This window comes from Somniosus microcephalus, unplaced genomic scaffold (assembly GCF_052327205.1).
Source record: "Somniosus microcephalus isolate GS21.2 unplaced genomic scaffold, FLI_Smic_1.0 scaffold108, whole genome shotgun sequence".
NCBI lineage: Eukaryota > Metazoa > Chordata > Chondrichthyes > Squaliformes > Somniosidae > Somniosus > Somniosus microcephalus.
In genome coordinates this window covers 115,652-130,813 of record NW_028225295.1, presented here as the reverse complement: position 1 = coordinate 130,813, position 15,162 = coordinate 115,652, and positions in this window count along the sequence as shown.

Below are 15,162 nucleotides of genomic sequence, written 5' to 3'. Positions count from 1 at the left end.
AATGAGAGAATCGCTTCAAAAACACGGAGCAGGTCAACGGTCTCACATCGGTGTAGACAAGCTGGTGTCTCAGCAGCACGGAGGGTGCAATTAATCCCTGCCCACACACGGAGCGGGTTAAAGGTCCCTCCCTAGTGTGAACTTGCTGGTGTATCATTGGAGCGGATGGCTGAGTGAATCCCTTCCCAGACACGGGTTTCTCCCCGCTTCAGGTATTTGTAGATTTTGAAGCTCTTTCAGAACATTTAAAAGGTATCTCATCAGTGTGAACTCACGGGTGTGCCAGCAGATTTGAGAAGCGACTGAATCAGGTCCTGATGAATTGAGCGACTGTCAGATCTTGACGTGATGTTTGGTTTGAGCTTCCTGTCTGTAAATGCTCCATCTCTAAAACCCTGTAAAAGGAGAGTAGAAAGGGTAAGTGGGGAAGAAGGGGTTTTTTTTGGCTAATTTTGTCTCAAAGAACCAACAGGGTAGAGCCGTGCCCACAATAACCAGCGGGCCAGAAACAGCCCAATCCACCTCACTGATTTGGCCCTGAAGTCAAATCAAGTCTCATCAAATGACATCCTTTGTGACTGTGACAAAAGTAAACTATCCCTCCTCGTCCTTCCTGACTTGTCTGCAGCCTTTGACACGGTTGACCACTCCATCCTTCTCCCAACGCCTCTCCACCGTCGTCCAGCTGGGTGGGACTGCACTCGCCTGGTTCCATTCTTATCTATCTAATCGTAGCCACAGAATCACCTGCAACGGCTTCTCTTCCCGCTCCCGCATCGTTACCTCTGGTGTCCCCCAAGGATCTATCCTTGGGCCCCTCCTATTTCTCATCTAAATGCTGCCCCTTGGTGACATCATCTGAAAACACAGCGTCAGTTTCCACATGTACGCTGACGATGGCATAGTGGTTAGCACTGTTGCCTCACAGCGCCAGGGACCCGGGTTCGAATCCGGCCTCGGGCGACTGTCTGTGTGGAGTTTGCACATTCTCCCCGTGTTTGCGTGGGTTTCCTCCGGGTGCTCCGGTTTCCTCCCACAGTCCAAAGATGTGCGGGTTAGGTTGATTGGCTATCATAAATTGACCCTTAGTGTTAGGGGGATTAAATACGTGGGGTTACACGGATAGGGTGGGATATGTGTTGGTGCAGGGGTTACGGGGATCGGGTGGGATATGTGTCGGTGCAGGCTCGATGGGCCGAAATGGCCTCTATCTGCACTGTGGCGTTTCTGTGATTCTTTCTGTTTCTGACACCCATGTCGACCTCACCACCACTTCTCTTGACCCCTCCACGATGTCTAATCCGGTTCTGGGTCAGCAGAAATTTTCTCCAATTAAATATTGGGAAGACTAAAGGAATTGTTTTCGGTCCCTAGCCACTGAATCCATCCCTCTCCCTAACATCTCTCTGAGGCTGAACCACTCTATTTGCAACCTCAGTGTCATATCTGACCCTGAAATGAGCTTCCGAACACATATCCGCAGCATAACAAAGACCGCCTATTTCCACCTCGGTAACATCGCCCGTCTCCACCCCTGCCTCAGCTCATCCGCTGCTGAAACCCTCACCTGGGCCTTTGTTACCTCTTGACTCGACTATTCCAACGCACTCCTGGCTGGCCTCCCACATTCTACCCTATGTAAACTTGAGGTGATCCAAAACTACCCGTGTCGTCGTAACTCAACGCCAAGTCCCATTCACCCATCACCCCTGTGCTCGCTGACCTACATTGGCTCCTGGTTAACAATGCTTCGATTTCAAAATTCTCATCCTTGTTTTCAAATCCCTCCATGGCCTCGCCACTCCCTATCTTAGTTATTCCCTTCAGCCTCACAACCACCCGCGATAAAATCATAGAAAAATAACGACACGGAAGGAGGCCATTCGGCCCATCTTGTCCGTGCCGGCCGATTAAGTGCTATCCACACTAATCCCACTTTCCAGCACTTGGTCCGTAGCCTTGTAGGTTACGGCACTTCAAGTGCATATCAAAGTACCTTTTAAAATGTGATGAGAGTTTCTGCCTCTACCACCCTGTCAGACAGTGAGTTCCAGACCCCCACCACCCACTGGGTGAAAACATTTCTCCTCAACTCCCCTCTAAATTCCGACCAATTACTTTAAATCTATGCCCCCTGATTGTGGACCTCTCTGCCAAGGGAAATCGGTCCTTCCATTCTAGGCCCCTCAGAATTTTATACACCTCAATCAGGTCTCCCCTCAGCCTCCTCGGTTCCAAAGAAAACAACACCCCCCCCCCCACCAGACATCTGCGTTCCTCCAATTCTGCCCTCTTGAGCATTCCTGATTATAATCGCTCAACCATCAGTGGCCGTGTCTTCTGTTGCCTCGGCCCTAAGCTCTGGAATTCCCTCCCTGAACCTCTCCGCCTCGCTATCCTCCTTTAAGACATAGAAACATAGAAGATAGGAGCAGGAGTAGGCCATTCGGCCCATCGAGCCTGCTCCACCATTCAATGAGATCATGGCTGATCATCCAAACTCAGTACCCTGTCCCCGCCTTCTCCCCATATCCCTTGATCCCTTTAGCCTTAAGAAATATATCTAACTCCTTCTTGAATATATTTAATGAATTGGCCTCCACTGCCTTCTGTGGTAGAGAATTCCACAGGTTAACCACTCTCTGGGTGAAGAAATTCCTCCTCATTTCTGTCCTAAATGGCTTACCCCTTATCCTTAGACTGTGACCCCTGGTTCTGGACTCCCCCACCATCGGGAACATCCTTCCTGCATCTAGTCTGTCTAGTCCTGTTAGAATTTTATAAGTTTCAATGAGATCCCCTCTCATTCTTCTGAATTCAAGAGAATACAGGCCTAGTTTACTCAATCTCTTCTCATACGACAGTCCCGCCATCCCAGGAATCAATCTCGTGAACCTTCATTGCACTCCCTCTATGGCAAGTGTATCCTTCCTTAGGTAAGGAGACCAAAATTGTACACAGTACTCCAGGTGTGGTCTCACCAAGGCCCTATATAATTGGAGTAGGACTTCTTTACTCCTGTACTTATATATTTCTTAAGGATAAAGGGATATGGGGAGGAGGCAGGGACAGGGTACTGAATTTGGATGATCAGCCATGATCTCATTGAATGGGGGAACAGGCTCGAGGGGCCGAATGGCCTACTTCTGCTCCTATCTTCTATGTTTCTATGTATTCAATCTTTCCTTGTAACTGAAATTCTCTAGTCCTGGCAACATCCTCAAAAATCTCCCGTCTCGAGCACACAGTCACATCTTTCCTGCAATGGGGACGACCAGAACTGCACGCAGCACTCTAGCCGGTGGCCTAACTGGTGTTTTGTACAGTTCAAGCAGAACCTCCCTGCTCTTACATGATACAGAAAGAGAGAGGCACTGCCCCTTTAAATACCTGGGGGGGCACCCATTCCCCTTTAAATGGCCAAGCAATAATTTTTGTTGAAAAGGGGCCGCAGTCCCCTTTGACTCACCCCCCCCCCCCCCCTCTCTCACCCGCCACAAATACTCACCAGAGAGAGAGAGAGAGAGAGAAAGAGGAGGAAGAATGCTGGTCTTTGTCCCTTTAAAAGTGGGTGCCCACCAAAATATTCACAGCACCAGGGCTCTTTGTTCTGGATAAAAGTCAAAAAGAGAAAAGGTTCACTTATTTTTAAATGAATGCAGTTGATGAATAGCCTTGCAATAAAGGTAATGCAAAGGAATAAACACTCACAAGCTTGGTTTTTTCCACCCCCTCCTCCCCTTCCCTTTAACAGCTCCTGCAGACAATGAAAGCAGGAAAGCGGCCTGCAGCCCACCGAGGTCCCGCCCCCCTCCCTCCCGCGCCGCCATTGGTTGGAGGACCGTCAACCCGCCCGGTCCTCCCAGCGTTTTCCGCGCTCCTGATTGGCGGGCGCCTCGCGTCAATCATCTCCCCTCCGATTGCGCGCTGACGCCAGCACGCAACGCCAAGGGGTCGGTTGGATCGGCGCACGCCACCGCAAGGTAAAAAAAAAGACACCCCACACAAATGAGGAAAAACAAGAATAATAATAATCGCACTTTAGAGGGGAGGAGGTTGGGGGAATTAATGAGTGTTTTCAATTTGTTTCGCAAAAAAAAATATTTGAAAAGCTTCCCAACGTTGCGAGGCGGGCTGCGCATGCGCTCCAGCCAGCCTTTGACTCCCCCTTGCCGCGGCGCCATTGGTTGGAGGACCAGGCCGCCCAGTTCAGTCCTCCCAGCTCAGCCCTCTTCCTATTGTGTGGAGATGCCGGAGTTGGACTGGGGTGGACAAATGTAAAAAGTCACACAACACCAGGTTATAGTCCAACAGCTTTATTTGAAATCACAAGCTTTCGGAGCACTGCTCCTTCTTCAGGTGAAGTGGAGAAATGCATAAAGACACAGCTTATATAGTCAGAGAATCATGTCAGATGTTTACAGGTAACCTTTCCAACTGCCATTTATCACACCTCGGCAGAGAGATAATCACAGCAGTCAAAGGTGTGAATGGTGTCCAAACAGGTCAGTCAGGGAAACATTACATCAAAGAACAATGAGGTGGGGTCACAAGGGGTCAAATATTGCAGATGCTGGGATCTGTATGAAAAACAAAAAAACAGACAAAAAACATTTTTTTTTTTTTTTTTTTTTTTTTTGGCTGGAAATCACAGCATCCGTGTAGAGAGAACAAGCCAATGTCGACTCGAGTCTGGATGACCCTGCATCAGGTGGGGTTACATGTAGCGTGACATGAACCCAAGATCTCTGTTGAGGCCGTCCTCATGGGTGCGGAACTTGGCTATCAGTTTCTGCTCGACGATTTTGCGTTGTCGTGTGTCTCGAAGGCCACCTTGGAGAATGCTTACCCGAAGATCGGAGGCTGAATGTCCTTGACTGCTGAAATGTTCCCCGACTGGGAGGGAACACTCCTGCCTGGTGATTGTTGCGCGGTGTCCGTTCATCCGTTGTCGCAGTGTCTGCATGGTCTCGCCGATGTACCATGCTCCGGGGCATCCTTTCCTGCAACGTATGAGGTAGACAACGTTGGCCGAGTCACATGAGTATGTACCATGTACCTGGTGGGTGGTGTCCTCACGTGTGATGATGGTATCTGTGTTGATGATCTGGCATGTCTTGCAGAGGTTGCTGTGGCAGGGTTGTGTGGTGTCGTGGTCGCTGTTCTCCTGAAAGCTGGGTAATTTGCTGCGAACGATGGTCTGTTTGAGGTTAGGCGGCTGTTTGAAAGCGAGTACTGGAGGCGTGGGGATGGCCTTAGCGAGGTGTTCGTCGTCATCGATGACATGTTGAAGGCTGCGAAGAACATGGCGTAGTTTCTCCGCTCCGGGGAAGTACTGGACGACGAAGGGTACTCTGTTGGTTGTGTCCCGTGTTTGTCTTCTGAGGAGGTCTATGCGATTTTTCGCTGTGGCCCGTCGGAACTGTCGATCGACGAGTCGAGCGTCATATCCCGTTCTTACAAGGGCGTCTTTCAGTGTCTGTAGGTGTCCATCGCGTTCCTCCTTGTCTGAGCAGATCCTGTGTATTCGCAGGGCTTGTCCATAGGGGATGGCTTCTTTAACGTGGTTAGGGTGGAAGCTGGAGAAGTGAAGCATCGTGAGGTTGTCCGTGGGCTTGCGGTAGAGTGAAGTGCTGAGGTGTCCGTCTTTGATGGAGATTCGTGTGTCCAGGAATGAGACCGATTCTGAGGAGTAGTCCATGGTGAGTTTGATGGTGGGATGGAACTTGTTGATGTTATCGTGTAGTCTTTTCAGTGATTCTTCGCCGTGGGTCCATAGGAAGAAAATGTCGTCGATGTATCTGGTGTATAGCGTTGGTTGGAGATCCTGTGCAGCGAAGAAGTCTTGCTCGAACTTGTGCATGAAGATGTTTGCGTATTGGGGTGCGAATTTGGTCCCCATGGCTGTTCCATGTGTTTGGGTAAAGAACTGGTTGTCAAAGGTGAAGACATTGTGGTCAAGGATGAAGCGGATGAGTTGTAGGATGGCGTCTGGAGATTGGCTGTTGTTGGTGTTGAGTACTGAGGCTGTCGCAGCGATGCCGTCATCGTGGGGGATACTGGTGTAGAGTGCCGAGACGTCCATCGTGGCGAGGAGTGTTCCTGGTTCAACTGATCCGTGGGTGCTGAGTTTCTGTAAGAAGTCTGTAGTGTCACGACAGAAGCTGGGGGTTCCCTGTACGATGGGTTTCAGGATGCCCTCGACATATCCAGAGAGGTTCTCACACAGGGTTCCGTTGCCTGATGCGATAGGACGTCCAGGTGTGTTGGCTTTGTGTATCTTTGGGAGGCAGTAGAAGTCTCCCACGCGGGGAGTACGTGGGATGAGAGCATGTAGGATGCTTTGAAGGTCTGGATCGAAGGTTTTGATCAGTCTGTTGAGTGGGCGGGTGTGTTCTTTGGTCGGATCTGCGGGTAACTGTCTGTAGTGTTCCTGGTTGTCCAGTTGTCGGTATACTTCTTTGCAATAGTCCGTTCTGTTCTGTATGACGATGGCACCTCCTTTGTCTGCTGGTTTGATGACGATGTTGCGGTTGGTCTTGAGAGCGTGGATGGCATTGCGTTGTGCTCGGGTGACATTCTGGACTGTCTTGTGAGTGCGGCTGATGAATCTGGCGTTGATGCATCTCCTGACAGCTTGAGCATACATGTCAAGCTTAGGGCAGCGACCCTCCGGAGGGGTCCAATTTGACTCTTTCTTCTTCGGTTGCTGCACTGCGGATCCCTCTGTCTGCTGTTCCGGATCATTGGGTGTCTCATTGGGTTCGCTGCTGACATCTTGGGATTTGTGGAAGAATTCCCGGAGCCTCATTCTCCTGATGAATTCCTCTGTGTCTGCCGCGAGACCGATGGGGTCCATTTTGGTGGTGGGGCAGAAATTGAGCCCTCGGCTGAGAACTTCAATTTCGTCTGGTTGAAGGGTGTGGTCGGACAGGTTGACGATGGATTTCCCTGTGGTTTCAACCGTGGTACCGGGGGAGGCTTGGTTGCTGCTGCTGGTGATGCCAAGTTTCTCAAGCTTCCTGTTCTTGGTGTGCATGTAGGTAGCGTAGTTCCGTTGCCTTGTTTGTTTGGCGGTGTCTCGTAGCTGGTCTGCTGCGTCCTGAGCACAGGCTGAGAACATGGACTCCATCTCGGTTTCGAGGTTGCGGCGTCTGCTGTAGAGCTGGTGTACGAGATGGTTGAGGAGTGTGCGAGAGATACGACGGCAGAGTCTCTCAGCGTAGTCTGTGTTGTAGGTCGACTTGAGTGGGTTAGTGATCTGTAGTCCTTTCGGGATCTTGTCTGCTTTCTTGCATCTCTGTAGAAACTTGATGTCTGTGTCAATATGCGCGATCTTCTTGGAGATCCTCTCCACTTTGAGCCGGCAGTTTGTGGTGTCGATAGTAGCCATGGTGTGGAGATGCCGGAGTTGGACTGGGGTGGATAAATGTAAGAAGTCACACAACACCAGGTTATAGTCCAGCAGCTTTATTTGAAATCACAAGCTTTCGGAGCGCTGCTCCTTCTTCAGGTGAAGTGGAGAAATGCATAAAGACACAGCTTATATAGTCAGAGAATCATGTCAGATGTTTACAGGTAACCTTTCCAACTGCCATTTATCACACCTCGGCAGAGAGATAATCACAGCAGTCAAAGGTGTGAATGGTGTCCAAACAGGTCAGTCAGGGAAACATTACATCAAAGAACAATGAGGTGGGGTCACAAGGGGTCAAATATTGCAGATGCTGGGGTCTGTATGAAAAACAAAAAAACAGACAAAAAACATTTTTTTTTTTTTTTTTTTTGGCTGGAAATCACAGCAGGCCCGGCCGCATCCGTGATTATCTGTGATTATCTCTCTGCCAAGGTGTGATTAATGGCAGTTGGAAAGGTTACCTGTAAACATCTGACATGATTCTCTGACTATATAAGCTGTGTATGCATTTCTCCACTTCACCTGAAGAAGGAGCAGCGCTCCGAAAGCTTGTGATTTCAAATAAAGCTGTTGGCCTATAACCTGGTGTTGTGTGACTTTTTACACTCTTCCTATTGGTCAGCGCTCCCGTCAGTCAGAATCACATTGCTCCGGCTCACTCCGCCACCCCGCGAGGCTCAATCCGCTCCGTTCGGCGTCTGCGGAGGTCCCGCCCGCCCGACTCTCAGGTTTGGTTTTTCTCATCTCTTACTTTATAATCTCGCTCTCCGCTCCGCCCCCTCGCCTCGATTGAAATCGATTCCCAAACACTTTACTGAAGCCTCGTTTTGTGGTGGGGCCGAATGAGCATGCGTGGCCCCGCCTCTCCACATTTAAAGGGCCACCCACCCCCTGCACATTTAAAGGGACACCCACCCCCTGCACATTTAACTGGACATCCACCCCGTGCACATTTAAAGGGACAGCCACCTCCTCCACATTTAAAGGGACTCCCTCCCCCCCTCTCATGTCCTCTACTGTAGAGGAGGAATTCCTGGAGTCTTTACGGGATGGTTTCCTGGACCAATATGTCGAGGAACCAACCAGAGATCAGGCCATCTTAGACTGGGTATTATGTAATGAGAAAGGATTAATTAGCAATCTTGTAGTACAAGGCCCCTTGGGTCGGAGTGATGATAATATGATCAAATTCTTCATTAAGATGGAGAATGAAGTTGTTGACTCAGAGACTAGGGTCCTAAATTTAAATAAAGGAAACTACGATGGTCTGAGGAGCGAGTTGGGTAGGATTGATTGCGGAATGTCACTCAAAGGGTTGACGGTGGATAGGCAATGGCAAACATTCAAAGACTGCATGGATGAACTACAGAATTTGTTCATCCCAGTTTGGCATAAAAATAAAACAAAAAAGGTGACTCAACTCTGGCTAACAAGAGAAATTAGGGATAGCATAAGATTCAAGGAGAGGACATATAAATTGGCCAGAAAAAGCAGTAAACCTGAGGATTGGGAGCAGTTTAGGATTCAACAAATGAGGACAAAGGGATTAATTAAGAAGGGGAAAATAGAATATGAGAGTAAGCTAGCAGGGAACATAAAAACTGACTAAAAGCTTTTATAGATATGTGAAGTGAAAAAGAACATAAGAACATAAGAAGTAGGAGCAGAAGTAGGCCATACGGCCCCTCGGGCCTGCTCCGCCATTCAATAGGATAATGGCTGATCCAAACCAAGACTCACTTCCCTGCCCGCTCCTCGTAACCCCTAATTCCCTTATCAGTTAGGAAACTGTCTATCTCCGTTTTAAATTTATTTAATGTCGCAGTTTCCACAGCTATCTGAGGTAGCAAATTCCATAGATTTACCACCCTCTGAGTGAAGAAGTTTCTCCTCATCTCAGTTTTGAAACGGCAGCCCCTTATTCTAAGATTATGCCCCCTAGTTCTAGTCTCACCCATCAGTGGAAACATTCTCCCCGCATCCACCCGATCAAGCCCCCTCACAATCTTATATGTTTCGATAAGATCGCCTCTCATTCTTCTGAATTCCAATGAGTAGAGGCCCAACCTACTCAACCTTTCCTCATAAGTCAACCCCCCAATCTCCAGAATCAACCGAGTGAACCTTCTCTGAACTGCCTCGAGAGCAAGTATATCTTTTCTTAAATATGGAAACCAAAACTGTACGCAATATTCCAGGTGTGGCCTCACCAGTACCCTGTATAACTGCAGCAAGACTTCCCTGCTTTTAAACTCCACCCCCCTTGCAATAAAAGCCAAGATTCCATTGGCCTTCCTGATCACCTGCTGTACCTGCATACTAACCTTCTGTGTTTGATGCACCAGGACCCCCAGATCCCTTTGTACTGTAACACTTTGCAGTTTCTCTCCATTTAGATAATAACTTGCTCTTTGATTTTTTTTCTGCCAAAGTGCATAACCTCACACTTTCCAACATTATATTCCATCTGCCAAATCTCTGCCCAATCACTTAGCCTGTCTATGTCCTTTTGCAGGTTTTTTATGTCCTCCTCACTCACTGCTTTCCCTCCCATCTTTGTATCGTCGGCAAACTTGGATATGTTGCACTCGGTCCCCTCCTCCAAATCGTTAATATAGATTGTAAAGAGTTGGGGTCCCAGCACTGACCCCTGCGGAACACCACTAGTTACTGATTGCCAACCCGAGAATGAACTATTTATCCCAACTCTCTGTTTTCTGTTAGATAGCCAATCTTCCACCCATGCCAGTATATTACCCCCAATCCCGTGATTTTTTTATCTTGTGCAGTAATCTTTTGTGTGGCACCTTGTCAAATGCCTTTTGGAAGTCTAAATACACCACATCCACTGGTTCCCCTTTATCCACCCTGTTTGTTATATCCTCAAAGAATTCGAGCAAATTTGTCAAACAGGACTTCCCCTTTATAAAACCATGCTGACTCTGTCCGATTAAATTATGATTATCCAAATGTCCTGTTACTGCTTCCTTAATAATGGACTCCAACATTTTACCAACCACAGATGTTAGGCTAACTGGTCAATAGTTTCCAGCCTTTTGTCTACCTCCCTTTTTAAATAAGGGCATTACATTAGCAGTTCTCCAACCTGCTGGGACCTTGCCTCAATCCAGGGAGTTTTGGAAAATTACCACCAATGCATCTGCAATCCCCACCGCTACCTCTCTCAAGACCCTAGGATGTAAGCCATCAGGTCCAGGGGATTTATCCGCCTTAAGTCCCATTATCTTACCGAGTACCATCTCCTTAGTGATTTTAATCGTGTTTAGCTCCTCCCCCCCTATAGCCCCCTGTTTGTCCAGTGTTGGGATATTTTTAGTGTCCTCTACTGTAAAGACTGATACAAAATATTTGTTCAGCGTTTTTGCCATCTCCATGTTCCCCACTACTAATTTCCCGGTCTCGTCCTCTAAGGGACCAACATTCACTTTAGCCACCCTTTTTATTTTTATATAACTGTAGAAACTCTTGCTATCTGTTTTTATATTTTTTGCTAGTTTACCTTCATAATCTATCTTCCCTTTTGTTAAGTCTGTGTGTCCCAGTTATGGTTAATATGAATCACTGCACACAGACCACAAGAATAACTTTAACAGGTCTTTACTAGTCGAAGGTCAGGGCTGAACTACCCAGCAAATTACTACACAGCACTTATATACCGGTGTGGTCACCACCGGTATTACCGTATACAGCAGCCAGAGAAAGTAGTACATCTCTTAAGGTGGAACAGGTTTAAGTTCTCTTAAGGTGGAACAAGTTACATACACCACAATCCTCCCTTTTTAGCTTAACAGTTATATCCCCATTTAACATAACATAATAACATATATACATATACAACTTCATGTAGAAACAGTTCAAAGGTTCAGTCTCTCAGGAGGCCTCCTGATTCGAGTTGGATAACGCCTTTCAGGGGTCTCTGATTCTTGTTGCTGAGGTGACTCCTCTAGTTGGTCTCTTATGTCTTGGACATCATCATCAGGTACATTCACTGCCGAGGTAGATGCTTCAGGTTCACTAACTTCTTCCACGGTTGTCTCTGTCGTAACCATGGGTTCGACCCTTGTTCTCGATTCTACCAGTTGGTCAGCATGACGCCGTATTACATTTTTACCAACATCTACCGTGTACATCAGGGGTCCTTGTCTGGCCCGAATTGTTCCGGATTGCCATTTCTCGTTTCCATAGTCCCGGGCTAACACTGGTTGTCCTATTTCGAAACTCCGAGTGGTCTTGTTATTTATATGCTGGAACTGTTTGTTTTCAACTTCCCTCCGCACATTTGGTTTTAACAAGTCCAACCTGGACCGCAACCTCCTGTTATAAAACATCATGGCAGGACTTTGGTTAGTCACTGCATGAGCGGCGTTTCGATATGCCAGTAGAAACTTGTCCACCTTATGTTGTAGTGGAATCTGATCTTCGCTCATGGCCTTTATTGCCTTTTTGAATGTTTGTACAAATCTCTCGGCCAACCCATTTGTAGCCGGATGATATGGGGCAGAGGTATAATGTTTCACCCCATTCTTCTTTAAGAATTTTTGGAATTCTTCTGACACGAACTGTGGTCCGTTGTCGGAACATATTTGTTCTGGCAATCCGTTCCTTGCGAATATTGTTCTTAACACCGCAATTGTCTTTTCTGAAGTAGTGGTAGTCATCTTGATCACTTCTGGCCATTTAGAATGTGCGTCCACCGCAATTAGAAACATGGAGTCCATGAATGGACCAGCAAAGTCAATATGTACGCGTTGCCATGGGGCTGAAGGCCATTCCCATGGATGCAGCGGTGCAATCGGAGGTGCATTTTGCACTTTTTTGGCACCCTGAGCAGCTTTTCATCAGCTCCTCTATCTGTTGGTCGATACCCGGCCACCACACATAAGCCCTAGCAAGGCTTTTCATCTTGACTCCCCCCAGATGACCTTCATGCAGTTCCTTTAGAACTCTTTCCCTTAACTTAGGAGGAATAATCACTCTCGTTCCATACATCAATGTTCCTTGACAGACGGACAGCTGGTCTCGTCTTGCCAAGAATGTCGGTAACATAGAATCACCATGTGCTGGCCATCCCTTCACTGTCACCTCGTAGACTCGGGACAGTGTCGGGTCGTTCCTGGTTTCTCTTTCAATACTTGCATTGGTGACTGGTAAACACTCGATGATGGTCGAGTGAAATAACTCAACAGGGTCAACCTTCGTTGTCTCCTCTTCTTCAGGTAGTGGCAGGCGCGACAGCCCATCAGCATTACCATGCTGCTTTGTACCTTTGAATTCTATCTGATATTGATGTGCCCCTAGGAAAAGGGACCATCTCTGGAGTCTCTGTGCTGTCATCACCGACACCCTTCTTAGGGTTAAAAATGGATACCAACGGCTGATGGTCTGTCAGAAGTGTAAACTTTTGGCCCTGCAGGTAATGATTAAACTTCTTTACTCCCCACACAAGGCTGAGAGCCTCCCTATCTATCTGAGCATAGTTGCGCTCAGCGGAGGTCAATGATCTGGATGCGAACGCGACTGGCCTCTCCGTGCCATTTGGCAACTTGTGTGAGAGTACTGCCCCAATACCATATGGAGAAGCATCACAAGCCAAACGAATAGGCAGTGTTGGGTTGAAGTGAGCCAACACTTCCTTTGAGGTTATCAATTCCTTGCTTTTGCGAAAGGCCTTCTTACAGTCCTCGCTCCACTCCCATGGTACTCCCTTCTGCAAAAGAGCGTTCAGCGGGTGCAGTACCGTGGATAAATTTGGCAGAAACTTATGGTAATAGTTAGTCAATCCTAGGAACAACCTCAACTGAGATACATTAACCGGAGCGGGAGCCTTCACAACCGCTTCGATCTTGTCAGGAGACTTATGAAGTCCCTCCTGGTCAATGACATGGCCACAGTACGAGATCCGCTTCTGAAAGAACTCACATTTCTGCCGATTAACTCGAAGTCCATATTCTTTCAATCTGATGAGCACCAGTTCCAAATTTGCGAGGTGTTCCTCATCACCATCTCCTGTAATCAGAATATCGTCCAGGTAACATTGTGTGCCTGGAATTCCCTGTAATACCTGCTCCATGGCCCTCTGCCAAATTGCTGGAGCCGATGCCACTCCAAAAACCAGTCTATTATACCGGTACAAGCCTCTATGCGTGTTGATCGTGAGGTACTGGCGTGACTCTTCCTCAACTTCCATCTGTAAGTACGCCTGCGCCAGGTCTATCTTGGTGAAGTGTTTCCCGCCCGACAATGAAGCGAAGATATCCTCAATCCGCGGAAGCGGATACTGCACCGTGTGAAGCACCGGATTAACAGTGATCTTGAAATCTCCACAGATGCGAACCTTCCCTGGTTCTCCCGGCTTGTTGCTCGAAGGACGTTTCATCACGGGAACAATGGGCGTAGCCCACTCACTCCAGTCTACCTTAGACCGTACTCCTGAACGTTCTAGCGCTTCCAGCTCCGCTTCCACAGCAGGTCGTATCGCATAAGGTACCGGTCTGGCTTTGAAAAATTTTGGTTGTGCATGTTCTTCAATCTTGATGTTTGCCGTAATTCCTCTCAGTGTTCCCAGTCCCTGCTGGAACACCTCTTTAGCATCGCCCAATATTCTGGACAATCGTTTAGGTTTGACATCTGTTTCCCTGGCATCTACCGTTAGTGCTTTTAAGGAATGCCAGTCCATATTCATTTTTCTAATCCACTCCCGTCCCAGTAGTGGTGGACCTCCGTCAGGTAGCACATATAAGTCCATTCCTCAGCTTTCTTTGCCCTTGTGGACCACCTTTACCTCTATCTTTCCGATGGGGTATACTCTTTGCCCCGTGTATGTTTTCAATACAATCTCCGTGTCCCGTAGGGGAATATGTTGGAATAACCTTCTGTAATCTTTCTTATTCATGACCGTCAATGCCGATCCAGTGTCCAATTCCATCTTCACTTGGACTCCTGCTATCTGAAGTGTGACCCAGATAATTTGTAGGTCAGCTTCATTACTCACATTGTGAATTCTTAGACTACCCAGTTCCTTGCTGTTGGAGTCTGAATCCGAATTCTGTTCATCCGAACTCTTCTCAGCCACCTTATGTACCTTTCTGCACTTTTCCTGCGGTGACTTTTTGTTGCTGGTCTTCTTTCCTGACCTGCATACTTTAGCTATGTGACCAAGCTTGCCACATTTTCTGCATTCCTGATTTTTAAACCAGCATTGGTTCTGATCGTGTGTTGTCTTTCCACAATGATAACATTTCACTGTACCCAAAGCCATTTGGTCTGCGCTGAGTACCGATGACTTCAGCTGCATTTCCGCAGTGCCTCTCGCTGCGGCTTCGTGTGATGCTGCAATAGTGACAGCCTTATCAAGTGTAAGATCATTCTCTTCAAGCAGCCGCTTTTGTGTTCCTTCTTTCGACAATCCACACACGAATTTGTCTCTCAGCGCCTCTGTTAGTCTTTCCCCAAACTGACAGTACTTCGCTAGCTTACGCAGTTCAATTAAATACTCCACGTTGCTTTCCTCTTTCAGTTGCGTTCTAGCATAAAATTTAAATCGTTCCGCTAACATCAGCGGTGTGGGGTTCAAATGATTCTTTAGGACAGCAACAATATTCGCAAAAGTCTGATCCGCCGGTTTAGCTGGTGATAGAAGATGCTTCAATAGCCCGTATGTCTTCGCACCCATTGAGTTTAGTAAGGTTAGTGCTTTATCCTCATCTGATATCTTATTTGCTTTA